Raw genomic sequence first — 21,952 nt, forward strand, 5'->3', positions numbered from 1 at the left:
TATTTCTGATCTACCTGTTACCTTGCTTTTTTTTCATTGATAGATTGATTGTTTCTCTGATGGGCAGTTGAAGTATGAACTCTTCTTTTTTAGGTTATGTTTTGCTTTTAGAAATTCAACAGGTTATAAATAGAGGTCTTCCTTTTGTTTTCCAGTATATGGTGCTATAGTGAAAGTTTTGGTTTTCTCTTACCTACACTACTGAGACTTCTGGGATCTCAGTGGTTTGGTGTAGCCTGGGTCATGGAAAATGCTTTGTGTTCCCAAACAATTGGGAGTATCATCTATGACCAAGTTGCATCAGTCTCAAGGTACCATCCCTGTATTGGAATGTGGCATACACAGTCCAGGACTGTGCTTGCATGGTGCTGCTTCCTTGTAACCAGAGGTTGCCAGCTGGGCTGTGCCATGAGTGTCTCTGCTGCCTCTACTGGTTCCATGTGATGGGTAGGGGAGTGGGGATGAGGGAGCTGGGTTTATTAGTTAGTCTGCAGCTTTGCCTTCTTGCTAGTAATGGTATCTCTATTTTGTTGCTGCCACACTGCTCTGCTGCTTCTTCACCTGTGTTTAGCTGCAATTGGTTACTTAGACAGGAATTTTTTCTTGGCCCTTTTGGTCCTCCAGGCCCCTGAGTGTGGGCAACCCAACACCTTTATTGCTACCACATCACCTGGGTTCAGTGGATGCTGGGAGAGTAAGGGTAGGTGAACACCAGTGAATTTGTCTTCTCTCCAGTAATGGCCACTGCCACACTGCTGAGCCCAGTCTTTGCTGTTACAAGGTTTAGCCACAATGGGTACTGCCACTCGGGTCAAAATGTTACTTCTGCCTCTCTGGCCTTCTGTGCAACTCAATACCTCCACTACTACCCAATAGCACCAAGAGGATGAGGGGAGGCAGGTTCAGTCATTGATGGGTTTGCCTTCTCTCTAGTAAGGAAAGCTACCACTCTGCTGTGCCATGTCTCTGTCTCTGTCACTGAGTTTACCTGAAATGGTTACTGGTCACTCAGTGTGGAATGTTGCTTCTGCCCCTCGGGCAGTTTGGGCTACACATGAGGGCTGCATCCCATCTCCTGCAGAATCAGCTGGTGTCACAGCACGCACTGAACTGTGCCTGCCATCCCTTTGTCTCTCTTGCCCCCATCCTGCCTTCCCTGCTCATTCTCATATGCCCATCTTCAGATGTCTGGATGCATGGGTCTCTCAGACACATTTGTGTATTGAGGAGGGGATCCTTTGTTGAGTTATAATTGACTTGTAACTTTAAGGGGAGAAATCAAGGGGTCTTCTCAATCTGCCATGATGCTGATGTCACTCCTCTGCTTCCATATCTTTGCTATTGATTGTAAATAATGCTGCAATGTACATGAGGTTGCAGATATCTCTTTGAGTTAGACTTTTTATTATAAGTACCCATAAGTGGGTCATGTGGTAATTCTATTATTAATTTTTTGAGGAATACTCATACTATTTTCCCTAGTGCCTGTACCAATTTATATTCCCACCAGCAGTGCACAAGGATTCCTTTGCCTCCACATCCTCTCCAACATTTATTTCTCTCTGTTTGATTATATCTATTCTAATATGTGTGAAGTAATATCTCATTGGGGTATTGACTTGTATTTACCTGATTATTAGTGATGTTGAACACCTTGCACCTTTACAAAAATATTTTAAATCATTTGTCTTAAATATGCTCAAAGAGCTACTATAAACCACAGACAGAGAACCAAAGAAATCCAGGAGAACAATGTCTTAACAAATAGAGAATATAAAAAAGAGATAAATGTTGAAAAGGAATTAAATAGAAATACTGGGGCTGAAAAGTAGACTCAGGCCCTACTTAACAACAGGAATACATTCTGAGAAATGCATTGTTAGGCAATTTTGTCATTGTGAAAACATTAATGAGTTTACTTACACAAATCTAGAGGGTATATCCTACTATGCTTCTAGACTAGACCTATATAGCATGTAACTATACTGAATGCTGTAGGCAAGTGTAACACAGTGGTATTTGTATATCTGAACATATCTAAACACAGAAGAGGTACAGTGAATATATGGTATGAAAGATAAAAATGGTACAGTTGTATAGAGCTTCTACCATGAATGGAACTTCAGGACTGGAAGCTGCTTTGAGTGACTCAGTGAGTAAATGGTGAGTGAATGTGAAAATCCAGGGCATTCCTGTACACTACTGTAGGCTTTATAAAACTCTACATGAAACATGTAAAACAACATAAGGTTAAATCAAGTACAAGAAAAATGATGCATCAAGAGATGTGGTAATCAGGGCATGCATAAGGCTGCTGCCAATGTAAAATGAAATTATCTTTTACAGCAAACTTTTTTAATAAATAGAAAGAGAACATTCCAAAAAATAAAAATTATATAATAGTAAATACATAAATCAGTAACATAGTTTTTAATTATCATTATCAAGTAGTATGAACTGTACGTAACTGTATGTCACCTCTTATATAACTGGCAGTGCAGTGGGTTTGTTTCCACCAGCACCACCAGAAATGTGAGTGATGCATCACACTGTGATGTAACAATGGCTATGACATCTCTAAGTGATAGGAATTTTTTAGGTTTATCATAATATTATGGGACCACTGTCACATATGGGCTCCATCATTACTGAAATGTTATTATAAGGCATATAATTGCATAGGAACTGAAATGAAAATTTGACTAAAGTGGTTCAACAACAGATTTAAGCAGAGAAAAGAATTAGTGAATTTGGAGATAAATCAAATGAAATTATCTAGTCTGAGAAGCAAAAAGAAAAAAAAAATATGAGGAAAAATGAACAGAGCCTAACAAACTAATGAGATACCATAAAAAATGCCAAGAAGGTGATAGAGAGATAAAGGATTAGAAAGAATACTTGAAGAAGTAATGATCAAAAACTTTACAGTTCTATAAATTTATAAATCTACATATCCAAGAAGTTTAAGAATGTTAAATAAATTCAAGAAGATCTACACTGACACATTATAATCAGTTGAAAGACTAAGAAGAAGAGATTATTGAAAGCAGCATGGTATTGACATAAAAACAGCATGGTACTGGCATAAAAACAGAAATATAGATCAATAGAACAGAATAGAGAGTTCAGATATAAACCCCAAAAGAAGGCAAGAGAAGAAGAGAATAACTACAAAATAGCTGGAAAACAATGAACAAAATGGCAACAGTTACTTTAAATGTAAATGAATTAAATTATCTAATCAAAAGACAAAAAGTGCCTGAATGTATTTTTTAAAATTTATATGCTGTCTATAAGATACTTACTTTAGATGTATGGACATAGAGACTGAAAGTGAAGGGTTGGAAAAAGATGTCCATACAAATAGAAACCAAAGGAAATTAGGGGTAGCTATACTTATATCAGAAATATTAGACTTTAAAACAACTTTAATAAATGAAAAAGAAGGATATTACATAATAATAAAGGATTAATTAAAAAAGAGGATATAACATTTCTAAATATTTATGTACCCAACATAGGAGCACCTAAATATGTAAAGCAAATATTAACAGACCTAATGGGACAAATAACAATAGAAGTGTAGTAGGGGAATGTAGTATTCCACTTACATTAATGGATAGGACATCCAGAGAGAAAATCAATAAAGCAATAAGGCAAAATTAAATGACATATTCAATCTGATTAACTTAAGATATATACAAAACATTCAATCAAAAAGCAACAGAATACAAATTATTCTCAAGTGCACATGGAATATTCTCCAGGATAGAGCATACTTTAGGCCACAAAACAAGTCAGTAAATTTAGGAAGATTGAAATTATATCAAGCATTTTTTCTACCCACAATGGTATGAGACTAAAAATCAATTACAAGAAGAAAACTAAAAAAATCACAAATATGTGGATGTTAAAGTGATAATGAACAATGAATGGTTTTATGAAGCAATAAAAGGAGAAATAAGAAATGCCTTTGACATGAATGAAAATGGAACTTCAATATACCAAAATTTATGGGATACAACAAAAGTTCTAAAGGAAGGTCATGGCAATACATGTCTATCTCAAGAAACCAGAAAAAATATCAAATTAACAATCTAACTTTAACCTCAAGGAACTACAAAAGCAAAAGAAGCCCAAAGTCTCTAGGTGGAAGGAAAAAACAAAGATTGGAACAGAAGTAAATGAAATAGAGACTAAAATGAAAGTAGAAAAGATCAATAAAACTGAGAGCTGGTTCTTTGAAAGATAAAAGAAATATGACAGCCCAGCCAGCGTGGCTCAGTGGTTGAACATCAACCTATGAACCATGAGGTCCCTGGTTCAATTCCCACATCCTGGATTGCAGGTTCGATATCTAGTGTGGGACATACAGGAGGCAGCTGATCAATGATTCATCTCATTGTTGACGTTTCTATCTCTCTCTACCTCTCCTTCCTCTCTAAAATCAATACAAACATATTTTAAAAACTATGAAAAACTTTTAAGCTATATTAATCAAGAAAGAAAGAGAGGGCTCAAACAAGTTAAAAAATAAAAACGAAGACATTACAACTAATACCGTAGAAACACAAAGAATAATAAAAAAATTACTCTGATTAATTGAAAACCTAGAATAGCTAAATTCCTAGAAACATATAACCTTCTAAGAGTGAATCATAAAAATAATAGAAAATCTGATTACACCAATTACTTGCAAGGAGATTGAATAGTTGTCAAAAATCTTCCAACAAACAGAAGTCCATGAACAGATGGTTTCTACCAAACATTTAAAGAGTAATTAATACCAATCTTTTTAAAATTCTTTCAAAAATCTGAAGAGAGAGGAAATGTGTCCGAACTCATTGTAGGTCAGCATTACCCTGATACCAAAACTAGACAATGAAGCCACAAGAAAAAAAATTACAAAGCTATATTCTTGATAAACATAAATGCAAAAATCCTCAATAAAATATTAGCAAACTGAATTAAAAAATACATTAAAAGGATGATACACCATAATCAAGTGGGATTTTTTCCCCCATGATTCAAGAATGGGTCAGAATCTATAAATGAAACCACATTAAGAAAATTAGAAATAAAAATCATATAATCATCTCAGATACAGAAAAAGCATTTGAAAAAAATTCAATGTTTATATTATAAAATCTCTCATCAAGTGGGAATACATGAAATATATATATAATAATAAAAGCATAAATATGCTAATTAGACCAGACATCCTTCCAGACAGCCTTCCAGATGAAGCCAGGGCTGCAAAGGAAGCCCAGGTCCCAGGTGCCTGCTGGCTGCTAGAGGGAAGCCCGGGTCTCAGGTGCTAGAGGGAAGATGGTGCCAGCAGCCGGGGGAAGGAAGGCCTACTGTTGCACAAATTTCGTGCATCAGGCTTCTAGTTGCAATACCCTATCTAATAAAAGAGTAATATGCAAATTGACCATCACTCCAACACACAAGATGGTCACCCCCATGTGGTGAAAGATGGCTGCCCCCATGTGGACACAAGATGGCCACCACAAGATGGCCGGCAGGGGAGGGCAGTTGTAGGCGATCAGGCCAGCAGGGGAGGGCAGTTAGAGGTGACTGGGCCAGCAGAGGAGGGCAGTTGGGGGCGACCAGGCCTGCAGGGGAGGGCAGTTGGGGGCGACCAGGCCTGCAGGGGAGGGCAGTTGGGGGGGACCAGGCCTGTAGGGGAGGGCTGTTAGGGGTGACCAGGCCAACAGAGGAGGGCAGTTAGGGGAAATAAGGCTGGCAGGGGGGCAGTTAGGCATTGATCAGGCTGACAGGGGAGTAGTTAGGGGGTGATCAGGCTGGCAGGCAGAAGCGGTTAGGGGCAATCAGGCAGGCAGGCAGGTGAGCGGTTGGGAGCCAGAAGTCCTGGATTGTGAGAGGGATGTTCGACTGCCCGTTAGGGCCTAAATGGGCAGTCAGACATCTCTCGAGGGGTCCGAGATTGGAGAGGGTGCAAGCTGGGCTGAGGGACACCCGCCCCCCATGCACGAATTTCGTGCACCAGGCCTGTAGTAATAAAATAAAAGCCATATATGACAAGCCCATAGCTAGCATTATAGTCTTATAAGCTAAAAGCTTTTCTGTGTGTGTGTGTGTTTGTTTTTAAGCTAAAAGCTTTTTCTCTAAGATCAGGAACAAGACAAGAATGCTCACTCTTGCCACTTTTATGCAACATAGTATTAGACCTCCTAGCCAGAGCAATTGGTCAAGAAAAAAGAAAGCATCAAAATTATAAAGAAAAAAAGTAAACCTGTCACTATTTGCACATTGTGTATATACTAGTATATCTATACTAATAAAAGGGTAATATGCTAATTAGATCGAACATCTTTTGGACGTCCTTCTGGACAAAGCCACGGTGGTGGGGCGAGGTAGAGGCAGTTAGGGGCAATCAGGCTGGCAGCAAAGAACAGTTATGGTGCGATCAGGCCAGCAGGGGGGAGCAGTTAGGGGGAGATCAGGCTGGTGGGGGGAGCTGTTAAGGGAAAATCAGGCCAACAGGCAGAGGGGGTTAGGGGCGATCAGGTTGGCAGGCAGAGGTGGTTAGGGGCAATCAGGCCAGCAAGGTTAGCAGTTAGGGGGCATCAGGCCATTAGGCAGAGGTGGTTAGGGGAGATTAGGCATGCTAGTGGTTAGGAGCCAGCAGTCCCAGATTTCAAGAGGGATGTCTGACTGCTGGTTTAGGCCCGTTCCCACGGATTGGGCCTAAACCGGAAGTTGGACATCCCCCAAGGGGTCCTGGATTGGAGAGGGTGTAGGCCAGGCTGAGGGACCCCCTCCCCCCATGCACAAATTTTATATATATATATATGTATATATATATATATATGTGTATATATATATATACATATATATATATGTATATATATATATATATATATATACATATATATATATACACACACACACATATATACATATACATATATACATATATACATACATATATATATATATATATATATATATATATATATATATATGAAAGCTTAGTTGGCCCTTGCGCATGACGTCATCACTAGATGGCTGCCACAAGATGGCTGCATGCACAGTGGAGGCGGGGCCCGGTGGCCAATCTGTGCGGTGAGGCCTGGGGGTCCCACAGCTCCACTTGGTGTGGAGGAGGCAGTCCCAGCATCTCCACCACCTCGTGCAAAGGAGGTGGATCGTGGCAAGGGAGGGCAGTTGTGAGTGATTGGGCCGGCAGGAGAGGGCAGTAGTGGGCGATCAGGCCGGTAAGGGAGCAGTTAGGTGTCAATCAGGCCAGCAGGGGAGTTGTTAGGGGGTGATCAGGCTGACAGGCAGGAGTGGTTAGGGGCAATCAGGCAGGCAGGCAGGTGAGCGGTTAGGACCCAACGGTCCTGGATTGCGAGAGGGATGTCTGACCTCTGGTTTAGGCCTGGTCCCACAGGGATCTGGAAGTTGGACGTTCCCTGAGGGGTCCCAGATTGGGTGCAGGCCTAGCTGAGGGACAGGCCTAGCTGAGGGACACCCCCTCAGGGTGCAGGCCTAGCTGAGGGACACCCCCCCATGCACGAATTTCATGCACCAGGACACTATTCCTAATACTCCGCTGTTTATTATGTTAGAACTAAAAAAATGAAGTCATGAAAGTTTCAGGATACAAAATCAATATAAAAATTCTGCTGTGTTTCTATACACTAACAATGAAATATTAAAAAGATAAATAAAGAACACAATTATATTTACAGTTGCAGCTACAATTATGAAAGACCTAGGAATAAATTTAACCAAGGAGGTGAAAGACTTGCACTGTAAAAACTATCAGACATTGATGAAGAAATTGAAAAAGGCACAAATAAATATAAAGATATTATATGCTCATGGACTGAAAGAATTAATGTTGTATAAATGTCCATACTACCCAAAGGAATCTACAGATTCAGTGCAATCTCTATCAAAATTTCAATGACATTTTCTAGAGAAATATAACAAAAAACTCTAATTTTATGGAATCACAAAAGACCCCAAATAGTTAAAGCAATCTTAAGAAAGAAGGAAAAATCTGGAAGAATCATGCTTGCTGCTTTCAAACTATATTTCAGATATAGTAATCAAAATAGTATGGTATTGGCATAAAAATGGACACATAGATCAATGGAACAGAATAGAAATCTCAGAAATAAACCATGCATAAATGGTAAATTAATTTACAACAAAGGAGGCAACAGAATACAATAAAGAAAGGCCAGTCTCTTCAATAAATTGTGTTGGGAAAATTGGCAGCAGCAGCAGGAGAGAGAGAGAGAAAAAGAGAGAGAGAGAGAGAGAGAGAGAGAGAGAGAGAGAGAGCGAGAGAGAGAGAGAGAGAGAATAGGCTAATATCTTACACAATACACAAAAATTAACTAAACGTGTTAGACTTGAATATAAGACCTGAAACCATAAAATTCTTAGAAAACTATATAGGCAGTTAGCTCCTTGACATTGATCTTGGTGATATATATATATTTTTTGTTCTGACTCTAATAGCAAAGGCAACAAAATAAAAAATTAATAAGTGGGAATCATTCAATCTCAAAACCTCTGCACAAATTGGTGCAGCCTCTATGGAAAATAGTGTGGAGCTTCCTCAAATAATTAAAAATGGAACTGCCTTATAAACCAGCAATTCTATTTTGAGGAATCTATCTGAAGAAACCCAAAACACTTATTCAAAAGAATATATACACCCCTGTGTTTACTGCAGTGTTATTTACAATACCCAAGATTTGGAAGTAACTGAAGTTCCCATCAGCAGATGAGTGAACAAAAAAAGCTGTGGTACTTTTACACAATGGAATACTACTTGGCCATAAAAAAAGAAGAAAATGTAACCTTTTACGACAGCATGGATGGACCTGGAGTGTATTACACTAAGTGAAATAAGCCAGTCAGAGAAAGACAAATACCAAATTATTTCACTTATATGTAGAATCTAATGGACAAGAGAAACAGACTCATGGATAGAGCACATACTGACAGAAGGGAGGGGGTTGCAGTGCTGGGTGAAAAAGATGAAGAGATTAAGCAGCACAAATTGGCAGTTGGAGAATAGCTACAGAGTTGTGGATTGCAGCATGGAGAGTATAGTCAATGATGTCAAAATAATGGGATATGGGGCCAGGTGAGTGGTTGGGGCAGCAGGGGGAACACTCTGTAGAGTGTATGGTTTTCCAGCCACTTTGCTGTATATCTGAAATGGGTGCAGAATGGTATTGAATGTAAACTGTGCTTGAAAAATAAAAAAGAAACCTTTTCCAAAGCAATTCATTGAAAATTCACCATGTAGATGTAAATCATTTTAAACAACTGATGTAAAGGTGAGGTACTATTTATAATATGTGAAATCTAAATCCTATATAATAAAAAGGTAATATGCAAATTGAACATCACTCCAACACACAAGATGGCCACCCCCATGTGGACACAAGATGGCCACCACAAGATGGCCAGCAGGTGAGGGCAGTTGTGGGCAATTAGGCCAGCAGGGGAGGGCAGTTGTGAGGGACCAGGCCGGCAAGGAAGGGCAGTTGGGGGCGACCAGGCCTGCAGGGGAGAGCAGTTAGGGGCAACCAGGCTGGCATGAGAGGGCAGTTAGGGGTGACCAGGCCGGCAGGGGAGGGCAGTTAGGGGCAACGAGTCCTGAAGGGGAGGGCAGTTGGTGGTGACTGGGCTGGCAGAGGAGGGCAGTTGGGGGGGACCAGGCTTACAGGGGGAGGGCAATTGGGGGGCACCAGGCCTGCAGGGGGAGGACAGTTGGGGGGAATCAGGCTTGAAGGGGAGGCCAGTTAGGAGTGAGCACACCATTGGGGAGGGCAGTTAAGGGCAAATGGGCCAGCAGGGGAGCAGTTAGGCATTGATCAGGCTGGCAGGGGAGTGCTTAGGGGGTGATCAGGCTGGCAGGCAGAAGCAGTTAGGGGCAATCTGGCAGGCAGGCAGGCGAGCGGTTGGGAGCCAGCAGTCCTGGATTGTGAGAGGGATGTCCAAGTGCTTGTTTAGGCCTGATCCTCGAGGGGTCCATTTGGAGAGGGTGCAGCCTGGGCTGAGGGACACATACACCTCTGCATGAATTTCATGTACCGGGCCTCTAGTGTTATTATAATCAAAGTTTATAACATCAATTATCACATGAAGAGCTTTCATTAAAGAATCCTTTGTTGCTGTTGTTGCTTAAAAAATGAATAAATAAGAATAAAAAGCTTCTGCACAGTAAAGGAAATTTAAATGAAATAAAAATGCAAGTTACTGAATGGGAAAAATATTTGCAACTCATATATCTGATAAGGGGTTAATATCCAAAATATACATAAACTCAAAAGAAAAAAAGAAAAACAACAACAACAAAAACAATCCAATTTTTAAAAAGGGCAAAGGATCTGAATAGATATTTTTCCAAAGAAGGCATACAGATGGCCAACAGGCACATGAAAAAATGCTCAACATTACCAATCTACAGGCATATGCAAATCAAAACCACAATGAGATATTACCTCACACCTGTCAGAATAGCTATTATATATATTTTAAAAAAGATAAGAATTAATAAGTGTTGGCAAGGATGTGAAGAAAAGGGAATCCTTGGGACATTATTGGTGAGAATGTAAATTGGTACAGCCACCATGGAAAACAATATGGGAGTTTCTCAAAAAATTAATAATAGGACTAACATATGATCCAACAATTCCACTTCTGGATATTTCTCTAAAGAAATAAAAACATTAATTCAAAATATTATATGTTCCCCTCCATGTTTATTTCAGCATTATTTACAATAGCCAAGATATGGAAACAACCTAAGTGTCCATTGGTAGATGAATGGATAAGGAAAATGTGATATATACAGTATCTATACTAATAAAAGGGTAATATGCTAATTAGACCAGACATCTTCTAGACAAAACCATGGTGGCAGGGGCTGAGGCAGAGGCAGTTAAGAGTGATCAGGCCAGCAGGGGAGCAGTTAGGGGGTAACCAGGCTGGCAGGGGGGCAGTCAGAGGGTAGCCAGGCTGGCAGGGGAGCAGTCAGGGAGTGGCCAGGCTGGCAGGGGGGCAGTTAGGGGGCAGTCAGGCTGGCAAGCAGAGGCAGTTAGGGGTGATGAGGCAGGCAGGCAGGCAAGCTGTTAGGAGCCAGTGGTCCTGGATTGCGAGAGGGTGCAGGCTGGGCTGACGGACCCCCCCCCCCCTGCACAAATTTCGTGCACTGGGCCTCTAGTCCCATATAATAAAAGCCTAGGTTGCTTCATGCGCGACATCATCACAAGATGGCCACCACAAGATGGCCGGCAGGGGAGGGCAGTGGTGGGAGATCAGGCCAGCAGGGGAGGGCAGATGGGGGTAATCAGGCAGGCAGGGGAGGGCAGTTGAGGGTGATCAGGCTGGCAGGGGAGTGGTTAGGGGGTGATCAGGCTGGCAAGCAGAAGTGGTTAGGGGCAATCAGTCAGGCAGGCAGGTGAGCGGTTAGGAGCCAGCGGTCCTGGATTGTGAGAGGGATGTCTAACTGCCAGTTTAGGCCCATTCCCACAGGGATCCATCAGTCGGACATCCCCCGAGGGGTCCCAGATTGGAGATGGTGCAGGCCGGGCTGAGGGACAACCCCCCGCCCCCGGCATGAATTTCATGCACCAGGCCTCTAGTTCTATATAATAAAAGGGTAATATGCAAATTGACCCTAATGGCAGAATGACCAGGAACAACTGGTCATTATGATATGCACAGACACTCAATGCAGGAGCTACCCCCTGGTGGTCAGTGCATTCTCACAGGGGGAGCTCTGCTCAGCCACAAGCCAGGCTGACAGCTATGAGCACAGCGGTGGTGGTGGGAGCCTCTCCCACCTCCTTGGCAGCACTAAGGGTGTCTTCTGTGGCTTAGCCCTAAGCTGTCAGTTGGACATCCCCCAAGGGCTCCCGGACTGCCAGAGGGATGTCTGACTGCTAGCTTAGGCGCGATCCCCCAGGGAGCGGGCCTAAGCTGGCAGGTGGACATCCCCGAGGGGTCCTGGGCTGCAAGAGGGTGCAGGCCAGGCTGAGGGACACCCCCGAGTGCACAATTTTTTGTGCAATGGGCTTCGAGTATACAACAAAACATTATTTGGCCTTAAGAAAGAATGGAATCCTGACATTTGTGATCACACAGATAAACCTTGAGGGCATTGTTCTAAGTGAAATAAGTCAGATTGAGAAGGACAAATCCCATATGATTTCATTCATATGTGGGCTCTAAAAACAAAACAAACAAAACAAAACAACCCAAGCTCATAGATTCAGAGAATAGATTAGAGGACCCTTTAGCACAGTTTCTGAAACTTCTATCAGAAGAATCATTTGGGGCGCTAGTTAATTAAACAGATTACTATGGTTTTTCCCTGGAAATTCAGATGCAAAGGGCTGGAGGTAGGACCCCAGGCTTTTTTTTTTTTTTAACACAAATTAAGTGCTCCAGGCAATTGCTATGATAAGGCTAATTTTGGGAATGTGCATTTAGAATATTACTGGATATTAGGCACTAAACAAATATTTCCACCTACTTCAGGGAAGGTATTGATGCTGATGATGTTCATTTTACAGCTTAGGAGCCAAGGCTCAAAGAGAAGCGACTTGTGTAAGAGTGCACATTAGTAATGGAAGGACCTGGCCTTGAATTAAAAGCTTTTGGGATCCATCATATTAGGGATTGAATGATAGACATTAACATAATACGCTTTGACTGTGATTTGTGGTAGGCTTGGGAAATTAACTTTCTTACTGAACTTCATTATTTAGGCTTCACTACTTCACATAGCAAGAGTTTTAAAGTAGTGTTTGCAAATCATGCTAAGCTGAGTCTGTTGGAATTTTTAAATTTTTGGATCCAGAGATGGCTGATTCAGTTAAAATAGTTTCCTTTCCAAAGAAGGCTATATGTTGTTTAAAAAGTTCAGATATGTTACAGAAATGTTTGTCTTGTTTCAAATAAAACAACCCAAAAAAAGAGTGAAACATAATATAAAATTATACTAGAAAATTATTTATGTCATTAAATAGTTCCTGTCATTAATTATTTCCTAGAAACCAGCTCTTCCTGATATTTTCTAAGTAATACTAAATGGTTGATTTAGGTCACCTTAATTTGTGATGATTTTATCAGGACCTGATTGAAATTTGCCTCTGAATTACTTACTAGAAAAGTATTTGCTCAGCAGATTGGTAGTAACAGGAGCTCTGAAAAAAAAAACCACAAAAAAACATTGTTTTTAAGATTTTCTATACAAATAGAGTTAATTACAAGTCACTTAGCACAGACCCAAAGAACCTGTGCTTAGCAACTGATGCTATGCACTCAAATATATTGAAATGATGTTTATAGTAAAAAAGTAAATATTTTTTTTACTTTATTTTTTATTGTTGACAGTATTATAGATGTCCCCCATCTCCTCAATCCTCCCTCCACCCAGCTTCTGCCCCACCCCAGGCCTTCACCCCACTATTGTCTGAGTCCATGGGCTATGCACATATATGCATGTAAGTTCTTTGGTTAACATTTTACTTTACATTCTGTGATGTACTCACTTTAATTCATTATATTTGTTTCTCTGATTAATTCAACAAAAACAGTTTTACTAAACTCTACAGTAGAAGAGATTGTTTCCTATATGTACTATGTTTCAGTCATGTATAAAGCAACATTGGACTTCTAGATTAATTAAGGAAAGATATGATATTCATAGTGATAGCTTCATTTATAAATTTAAGTAAAATGCATTTATTCATTTACTCATTTAGTAACAATTCTTTTCTAGGTTTCTTCCTAGGTCATTAGAATACAGAGATGAGAATGGCACTATTCTTGCCTTCTAGGAGCTCAGTGTCTTGTAGAGGAGGTGAACAGGACATTCCAGAGTCATTACATGGTATGGCAAACATCCATTAGGGATATGCCCAGGGTGGTCCCAGGTCAAAGAGGCAAAAACCACCTCAGCTTGGCAGGGCTGGGAAAGGCCCTCCAGAGGAAGATACTTTAAAGACCTCCCATAGGGTCTAAGTGGAGTGTTTGAACCTAGGGGAGGTGAGTGGCTGGGACAAACTCAAGTCCAAATCATGCGTGCCAGCCCTTTCCCCCACCATATGATGTGTTTTGTGTCATTTCTTTATTCATTATTATTGTTGAATAACCTGAACTTTCATTTTCCCTTGTGGAATCTTCTATTTATCTTATGCTGGCATATTGGCTTTATAATACTTAAAAATCCCTGGATTATGTAATCATCACTGTTCTTTAGTATTGGTGGAGTATAATTATATGTTCTAATTAATTAATCTTGGGAGTTATTCCTCCTAATTAGAATTTTTCCTTTATTCCAAATCTTTCAAAGTCAGAAATATAATTTTCAATGTTTCTTCCCCAATGTTTCTCATGCCTTAATCCTATCTAATAAAAGAGTAATATGCAAATTGACCTTCACTCTAAAACACAAGATGGCCACCACCATGTAGTCAAAGATGGCTGCCCCCATGTGGACACAAGATAGCTGCTACAAGATGTCTGGCAGGGGAGGGCAGTTGTGGGGGACCAGGCCTGCAGGGGAGGACAGTTAGGGGTGACCAGACTGGCAGAGGAGGGCAGTTAGGGGTGACCAGGCTGGCAGGGCAGGGCAGTTAAGGGCAATTGGGCCAGCAGGGGAGCAGTTAGGCATTGATCAGGCTGGCAGTGGAGTGATTAGGGGGTGATCAGGCTGGCAGGCAGAATCGGTTAGGGGCAATCAGGCAGAGGCCGGCGAGTGGTTGGGAGCCAGCAGTCCTGGATTGTGAGAGGGATGTCCGACCATCCATTTAAACGGGTGGTCAGACATCCCTCAAGGGGTCTCAGATTGGAGAGGGTGCAGGCTGAGCTGAGGGATACCTCCCCCCCCTGCCCCCATGCACGAATTTCGTGCACCGGGCCTCTAGTATAGAATAACTTTGGTAATTGTGACCTATTTTCTGTGACAATTTATTTCAGTACTATGAGAAATGTGTTTTGGATCACTGATTATATTCACTGGCAGAGTAATTGTAAGAACTAAATTCTGGTTAAACCATTCTGCTGCAATTCATTTCAATGTTCAAAACTCACTAAGTAATTAGAATAGGAAAATTCTAGTCTATTCTATCTAGGTACCATGCTGTGGTATGTAACTTTTTTTTTTAATTTAAAAGATCTAGCTCTAAAGACTTTGGAACTTGACCTAGTTTTATTGCTGTGCAGGAGGTGGGCATGAAGCGTCCCATATAGAGTGATGTTTTGCTTGGGTTAAGTGTAAACTCTCTTTCTGGCCGCCCTGCTTACAGTCTTTAGATGCAAAGGTGGGACTTTACATTCATGAACATATGTTGAGTCATAGATTAAGCCCTCCAACGAACTTTTTTCACGGCCATTGACCTCCAAACCATGCAGGAAATTCCTTTGTAAGCAAATTCCCATCCCCAGTCCCCTGGCTGTTTAGTCTATGCTGGGTTAAGCATGAGCTTGCTTCTTCTTTGATTGGCAAGCCTACTACTAGAAAAAACAAATGTACGGAACAACTCTCATCACGAATGCCCTGCCCTCCACCCTCACAAGCTGTAAACTCTCTCAGCTTTATTTGGACTGAAACTTGATGAGAGCTTCACTAGGCAGGAAGCACCCTCCTCCCTAAAATGCCACCAACAGAAGGACACAATTTCTCACAGATGCCGTTTCCAGCTCAGGGACCTGAGGTGCTCCATGGCTCAAGACTTTTGACTCTTGCCAAAGAAGGAAATAGCTTAACCTGTTTATTTTCACTGAAGGTGAAGTTAATTGTTTAATTAAAAACTGCAGTTCCAATGGCACATGAAATTAGTAAGATGGGCAGAAATATCAAGCAACCCATGACACCCATGATGTACAAGAAAAAATAATAATAAAAAGATTTGTAGATAAGAAAAATTGTAGAAAAAGGTGAATTTCACCTTTGAAAAGCACAAGCAATGAAAGAAGAAATAAATAAGTTGGACTGCATCAAAATCATAATTTCTGTGCTTGCCAAGACACCTTTATGTAAGTGAACAGACAAGCCAAAATTGGGACAAGATATTTGCAAATCATATATCTGATAAGGGAAATGTATCAAGAATACACAAAGACATCCTAGAGTTCAACAATAGAAAACAAATAACCCAATTAAAAATGGGAAAAAATCTGAAGAGATGTTCTCTAAGAATGATATACAAATGTCCAATAAGCGCAAGAAAAGATGTCCAACATCATAAGCATAAAAAAAAAGAAATAAAAAACATAATTTGGAGATACTATTTCCCACCCACTGAGATGGCCATAATAATAAGTACGGTCAATAATAAGTGGGTGAAGATGTACAGTATATGGAACACTCATAGGTTGCTGGTAGGAATGTAGAATGGTGCAGATAGTTTAAAAAGTGGCTTGTCAGTTTCTCAAAAAGTTAGCATTACCAAAGGAATTAGAAATTCTACTCTTAGGTATATGCCCCAAAGATTTGAAAACATATACCCACACAAACACTTGTACATGAATGTTCATAGCAGCATGAATTGTAATAGCTAAAAAAGTGGAAACAACCCAAGTAATACTCATCATGGATGACTAGATAAGTAAAATGTGAAATTAAGTACTAATACAACATGGGTGAACCTTGAAAATGTAACTATGCTAAGTGAGAGAAGTCACAAAAGGCCACATACTGCATGATTCCAGTCTGTGAACTGTTTAGAATGCATAAAATTAGAAAGTACATGAGTGGTTTCCAGGATATGAGGGGAGGGGAAGAGGGGAGTGACTGCTACTGGGTAGGGGGGTTGATTTGAATGATGAAAATGTCCTGGAATTAGATAGTAGTGATGATTACACAATTCTGTAAATATACTAAATTCATTGCAAATTTACACTTTATAAGGATGACTTTTGTGGTATGTGACTTATATTTTCATTTTTAAACCTACATGATTTTTCTTTTTCTCTTTTTTGGTCAGGCACAATTTTTTATGTGTTTGTTTTGTTTTAAAGCAGTAAAAGAAACTGGGTCCTAGAAAGTGCAGTGATCTAAGCAGCAGCGAGTTTCTGCATTCATCTTTGTTTAAAGACATTTAAATTAGCACACTACTTGTACACCTCACTTGCATGAAATTCTGTACCAAATTGTAGCAAATTTACCCCCCACCCCATCCCAGGGGGGAAAAATTACTTTGGAAGATAATTTTCATTGAAATCTAACCAAAATTTATTTAAGTGGACTGTGACAAGATTATAAATGATATGAAAAATAATATTTTAATATTTGGCCATCAACTTAAGAAAATAGTTTGCCTATACAAATTAAAAAATATTTTAATATAGTCTACCCTTATGTGGTCCTCAGAATTAAAGCATAATGAACAGGAAAGAAAAGGAAAATAATGCAGCTGAGTGCTAAGGCTGGACATCTTGCCAGAAGTAATGGAGGTAGAATATCCCATATAATAAAAGGCCAATATGCAAATTGCCCCTCGGGAGTTTGACTGACTGGGAGTTTGACCACTCGCTATGACATGCACTAAACACCAGGGGGCTGTGCTGAATGAAGAAAGGCCCCAGCCAGTGGCTGGCAGCCGGAGGAAGGAAGACCCCTTTCGGCCCTGATTGCTGGCCAAGCCTAGGGACTCTACCTGTGCACAATTTTGTGCACTGGGCATCTAGTATACTAAATATCAAGTGCAGAATTTCATACAGCCAACAAGGTAACAGTCTATATTTTTCACTTATATGGGAAAAGTGGATTTTGCAATTACCAGTTGCCTTAAATACACCAAACAAAGCTCCTAAATTTGATACTACATGGTACCACCTTAAGTTTTCTTTTTCTTTTTTTTAATTACTTTATTGATTAAGGTATCACATATTTGTCATCAACCCCCCCCTATTCCCATCCCACCCCCCTCCCCCACATGCATGCCCCCATCCCCCTGTTGTCCGTGATCACTGGTTAGGCTCATATGCAAGCACACAAGTCCTTTGGTTGATCTATCTCCCTTGTCCCCACCCTCCCCTACCTTCCCTCTGAGGACTGACAATCTGATCAATGCTGTTCTTTTTCTTCAGTCTATGTTGTTCATCATTTCCCCTAGATGAGTGAGCTCATGTGATACTAGGAATACACTTATAGGAACCGAAAATGAGACAAGCAACAATGGTTATGCTGACAGGCAAATGAATCAGTCTATAGTGAGTTTCTTTCTGGGCCAACAGTTCTTTTGAGTCCTGATTTCTATGTCCAACAGTTGTTTATGTGTACATAACAGCAATGATATTTCAGTTCTGGATGGGGACAAATAAGTTTTCCAGGCTGCAACTGTGCATAATTTTAAAATGGTTTTTAAAATTTATTCATTTATTTTAAACACTAGAAGCCCGATGCACGAAGATTCGTGCAAGAATAGGCCTTCCTGCCAAAACCGGTGTGGCTCAGTGGATAGAGCGTCAGCCTGCGGACTGAAGGGTCCCGGGTTTGATTCCCGGTCAAGGGCATGTACCTCGGTTGCGGGCACATCCCCAGTGGGGGGCGTGCAGGAGGCAGCTGATCGATGTTTCTCTCTCATCGATGTTTCTAACTCTCTATCACTCTCTCTTCCTCTCTGTAAGAAATCAATAAAATATATTAAAAAAAAAAGAAAAGAAAAGAAAAGAAAAGAATAGGCCTTACTTCCCCTGGCTGCCGGCACGTGGCGGGCTCGCTCCAGCAGCCTGTGCAGTGGCGGTGGCAGTGGCAAGCCCTGCGCACTCCAGCACCACTTCCTCCTTGCCCTCCTTCTCCGGAGAGTTCCTCTGTGAAGTGCTGGTGCTCCCAGGGAGGCACAGAGGGGAAGAAGTGGGGGGAGTGAGGCAGGCGGGGAGGACTGGAGAGGTTGAGTGGGCTAGTGAGTTTCACTTTCCCATTGTGAAAGTGGGATGCAACTGGCCCCCTTCCTCATCCTCTTCCTCCTCCGCCCTCCACCTCCTGCCTGCCCGCCCTCCCTCCATGCCCATCGCCCCTCCCCTCTTGGCCAGGGCTCCCGGGGCATGCTAACTGTTCACCGAGCGAGCTCCTGTGTGTGTCTGCACCCACGGGGCTGCTCCAACACTAGGGTTTTATTTACCAGAGCAAGAAGGCAGGGGTGGGGTAGAGGGAGACGCCAGACACCAGGAGCTATGACCTCAGGCACCAGAGGGTTGCCTCTGAGGTCTGGGGCTGGGCCACAGGGAGGCTGCAAGGATGGTTGACAGGTGTGGAGCGTGGCAGGGAGGCCCTGAGGAGGCGCGATGCCCAGAGACCCGAAGCGGCTGGGGGCGGAGCCATTGCCATCTCTGTCGGGTTAATTTGCATACTCACTCCTGATTGGCTGTTGGCTTGTGCAGTGACGGTCAATTTACATATTTTTCTTTTATTAGTATAGATAACACAAGGAAGGTGTTAAAACTGGTATAATAGCTCAATAGAATAAGTATCCTAGATTTTGGGGAGGGATGAAGAATCCTCCCAACTTGATCATCATGGATTAATGAGGTGCTTTGTGGATGTGGTTAGTCAATGACAACAGCCTGACAGATCTTTCTTTCTACACCAAGTCCCATTGAGTTATCTGGTCCCCTTGGCTGAGGAATAACCATTAGGCCAGGTGCACTGGCATTATCCAGGGTTATGTTCCTCAAGAGATTGACCAACCTATCAGGTAGTGAAGCTGCAACAGCCTTGGGGCCCTCGCAGACTCGCCAAACATTACAAACACTGCGTGTGCCAGTGTGCTGATTAAGAATCACCTCATCTCCAGCTTATAGCTCAATGCCATCCTGAAAGTCTTTCTCATGGAAAAAGAGCTTCTTGCTATATTCTACTTCATAGCTAATGAAGCCAAACTGATGTTTCACACACTCTACAGTGGCCCTACACAGAGGTGTGATGTTGTAAGCCATAGACTGTGCGTTTTGGCTTAGGACACACAATTGGAATTTGACACTCTCCTCTATCTGCAGGCAATCTCCTTTGCTGGCCATTCCAACTATCCCAGATGGATAGACCTCACCTTTCATATCCCCTTCCTCCACAATCTCAATGATTTCTTGGTACTCAGTCTGTGTTGGATCAACACTTCTCAAGGGGTGAATGACTTTACCAGAGTAGATGTAGGATCTGCTTCTTTAGTAAGGCCATTCACTGAATGTATTTTGTTGACTTTTTGTGCACTAACTTTGTTGCTTTTGCCTTTGGACCAGTTGTACTTGACCATGTCCCCCAGTTACAGGCTATCGACGTCACCAGAGAACTCACTGTAATGGAAAAATATGTCCTTATCATGATTGGCTGTTTCAATAAATCCAAAAGTATCCTTCACAATTGCCACATAACCCAAGAGTCTCTTTGAGTTAGAATTACGACCTAAAAGTTGCACACAGGTTACAGTCTGATGTCCAGGCCTCTGTTTGTCACTAATACTAAATTTAACATTATCCCCTATTTGAGGAGAAGTAGATCTGTTCACATCCTTGGCTTGAAAAAAAAAAATAGTCACTTTCACCCCACAATCATCATAAGCAATAATACCATCCTCAGTCTCCGTTTCCTTGCCTTTCTTTGGGCTAGTGGTTTTAGGGTTGGAAAAAGTGGCTTCTTTTTCTACAGTGCCCAGAATATGATGATTTGAATGGAAATGGAATGAAACCATGCCTTTGGGAAGTTCTTTAATCCTAATAGCATGATTTCTTTGGGCAGAGAGCATATCAGGAACCACAGAAAACTTTACTTCATCTGCAATATGGAGCTGGTTCCCATCCAGAATTTCACTATAGTGGAAGAACATATGAGCATCAGAATCCACACACTTGATGAAACCTCTCATGGCAGCAATTACACCTATTTCTTTGACTTCATTAGTGAACTGAAATGTATTTGATAGAACTTCTATGTTGGTTGTTTGTTCTAATTTGTCACCTCAATCTGTTGAAATAGTAAAGCTAACATGGTTGCCTTCCAACAGGGTCGCCTTGAATTTTGTATCTTTATCCCCCAAGAGAAGTTCTTTAGGAATCACAAAATTAACTTTAAAGCATCCTGGCAATGGGTCATTCTGATTTTTACTGGTAACTTTTGGGATAACTTTGGTTACAGTTCCTTCAAAATGTTCAAAACTAATATTTTGAAAATGACTGTTCTTTGAGGCAATAGTCTGACATGTGCTGCAATTTTTTGACCATTTCTGTCCTTGATTGTGAATTCCACCTCATCTCCAGGCTGTAAGGCCTCTAAGTTACCCTTAAATTCACTATAGTGAAAGAATATCTCTTTTACAACATCACTTCTTTCAATAAAGCCAAATGCCTCCTTCATGGCACAAAGTACTCCCTGACAGCGGGCTTGTTTATTTTCAACAGCATAATGTTTTGAGCACTTACAGCACTAGTATGTTTATTGTTATCAATTAAAATTTTTATTTTATCTCTGGTTTCCAGCTGAATGTTCCCTTCCATGTCTTCAGGGATGTAAGTCAGATAAAACACTTCTTGTCCATTCATTCGGTCTTCAGGGAGGATTTCTTGTTTTATCTTTACCAGTTATGGGTTTAACAGCAATGGGTTTCCCACTCTGCCAGTCAGATGATGCTTCGAATTCAACATCATCTCCTACTTTTAAGTCCTGCAGGTAGCCATTATACTGTGATCAGTGGAAGAAAAGTCTAGCTTGACGTTCTGAACACTGAATAAATTTGTAAGAGGTTAGCAGTTTTTCAATAACCCCAGTTTCACACAGTGCTGCTGAAGTACTATTGGGGTACCCATTGTGTCCATTGTTGTGGAGAAGGTTTGGATCAAAGCTCATCTCAGAGTGATAATCAAATATTGCACTTTCAGTAGTACTTGCTGATTCTTCTTTTTCAGCACACGTTTCAAAGGATGAGTGTTGCTAGTATTAAAAAAAAAG

The 21,952-nt window shown here is 41.2% G+C and overlaps 1 pseudogene across 1 annotated transcript; it reads right to left on the reverse strand.

Annotated features, from left to right (window-relative positions):
• Window positions 1–19,560: 19,560 nt before the first annotated feature.
• On the reverse strand, window positions 19,561–21,945 carry LOC307103747 (cold shock domain-containing protein E1-like; annotated as a pseudogene). The gene has a single exon. The product of its transcript is annotated as a cold shock domain-containing protein E1-like (transcript).
• Window positions 21,946–21,952: the final 7 nt, after the last annotated feature.

The sequence above is a fragment of the Cnephaeus nilssonii genome (genome assembly GCF_951640355.1).
Source record: "Cnephaeus nilssonii genome assembly, chromosome: 7".
In the NCBI taxonomy this organism is placed as follows: domain Eukaryota; kingdom Metazoa; phylum Chordata; class Mammalia; order Chiroptera; family Vespertilionidae; genus Cnephaeus; species Cnephaeus nilssonii.